Here is a 2,284-nt window from a genome sequence, read left to right as displayed (position 1 = left end):
CCAACTTAAGGTAACCTGCTGTGTAGTCCTTTCTACATGATTTAACATCTGACAGTTTGCAGTGTCTAGCCAGCCATCGCACTGTGTTTTATGACTGGCCATTGAAAATAATTAGTTGGTGACCCAGAAAACTGATATATAAAATCCTTTTAATCACCAATATGGCTTTCAATTATACAGCATAAACTTATTAACCTTTTTACTGCTGAGACTTGATTTATGGAATTTATCTACATGACCATTATGAGCAGAGATAAAAAGTATATTATCTGAGGTGTTGGCATTAACAATAAAGAACTGCTTTTTCCTACCGTGGAGTCTTAAGTGGCAATGGCAGCCTCCCACTAAGTCTCTAGGGGTTCATCTGTTTCCTGCAACCATTCAGTAATGGTTGACTGAGGACCTACTCTATGTCCACTTGGCTTTGTAACTTGACAGGGTCAACTCCAAACACCTTAGTATGGCCCCGACCCTAAATGGGGTTCATTTGACCCCAACTCAGTTTTTTCCAGCTTCCTCTCTTAAAGATTCACTATCCTCCAATGAGCTGGGCTTTCCACTGTTCTATTTTCTGGCCATATGTGTCTTTTATCTTAAGTGTATCTACCCATGCCTGCCAACAGCCACCCACATACAGCCACAGCTCCCCTCCACACACACTCTCCACCACATACTCTCTTATATAGCTCCCTTGCACACAAACCCCCCAAAATGCCCACACACAACCCCATATATGTATACACAACCCCTACACACACACATAGCTGTCTCACATCCCCCACAATACTACACCCACACAACCCACCGTACATATATTGATTCTCCCCCAACACCCATAATCCCCCATATGAACCACAATCCCTATATACATACACACAACCCCTTAGCACACATATAACCTCCTGACAAATCATGAAAATATACAACAATATACACACACAAAACCTTCCCACACTCACACAACACTCCCCACAACACACAGACACATACACATAATCCTATGCATGCACACACAAAAACCCTGCCTTCCACAACACTTACACACAAACTCCTTCTCTGCCTGAAGAACTCCTTCTCATTCAGGGTCCCACAAATGTTCTCCAGTTCCCAGGGCAGAGTGTGTCACTGCCTCCTTTTAGCTATTTCACCTAAGATCAGAGTACATGTCACCCCAAGAGAGTAGTACATACATGTCTCATTAATCATCTATGCCTAGTACCTAGCAGAGTGCACTGCATTGCAATGAACCAAGGGTGCAAGTGGGGCAACATGGTTCTGCCCAAGAGTCTTTGCCTCTTTAAGATGAACATGTGTGCATGTGTATGCACTTGAAGCAACTTCAAAACAACAACTAGAAAACATCTTAAAGAAAATTATATAAGAGATGGAAAGAGAGGAATCCCAAGAGTTACCAAAACACAATTTTTCTACTTCAGCATTATGTGTGGTGATGGCCCAGAGCAGAGAAATGGCCCAAGAAACAAGCTGGCCAGAAGAGCACCTGAGTGGTGTTCTGGGGATATAACAATACCACTAGCTCACGTAGGGTCTACTTTGTGGATGACAAGCCAGGAGGTTATAGGGTGAGCAAGCACCCACAGGTGATAAAAAGACTCCAGAGTTCCCAGCGTGCTCTGAACTCATGCCCACCATGGTTAGTGCCATGCACTCATACCCATGCTCCGTGTTGAGTACCCATAGGCACATCCAGTGTAAGTGTAAGTCACCAAGAAAACAGGGGCCTGCAAAGATATTTAAGAACAGCATTCCAGAATAGTATCAGAGTAGTCATCACAAGAAAAGTCAGAATGTGTTAGCCTTCCTTATATATTTTACAGTTTAGTATTGATTTCATTCAGAATTCCTGTGAGAAGGGAAAGTGAAGGTGAAATCACAATCTTTCAGAGCTTAAGGACATGAAGATCTTAATGTTGCTCTGATTAAAGTATGTATTATACAACATCAAGTTTATTTATTACTATTTTTTCTCCCTAGTCTGATTTTGTAAATACTCGAATGATAAGAACATTGCCACATTTTCCCCCATGTCCCTATATCTAGCCCAGGGCTAGCATAAATGAATAAATTAGTCATTTATTAGTCATAAATAAGTTACTCATAAAATGAATAAATAAATAAGCAACTAATTGGTATTCATTATTAGTCATTCCATTCTCGATTTCTTCCACTGGACTTCAGCAGAATCCCAGTTAAACTGAGTCAAATTTTTGGATTCATCATGTTATATTATAATCATCAATTTATGTGTCTCTCCTCTATAGGA

This window comes from Canis lupus, chromosome 2 (genome assembly GCF_048164855.1).
Source record: "Canis lupus baileyi chromosome 2, mCanLup2.hap1, whole genome shotgun sequence".
In the NCBI taxonomy this organism is placed as follows: Eukaryota; Metazoa; Chordata; class Mammalia; order Carnivora; family Canidae; genus Canis; species Canis lupus.
Note: the sequence above shows the minus strand (reverse complement) of the source record.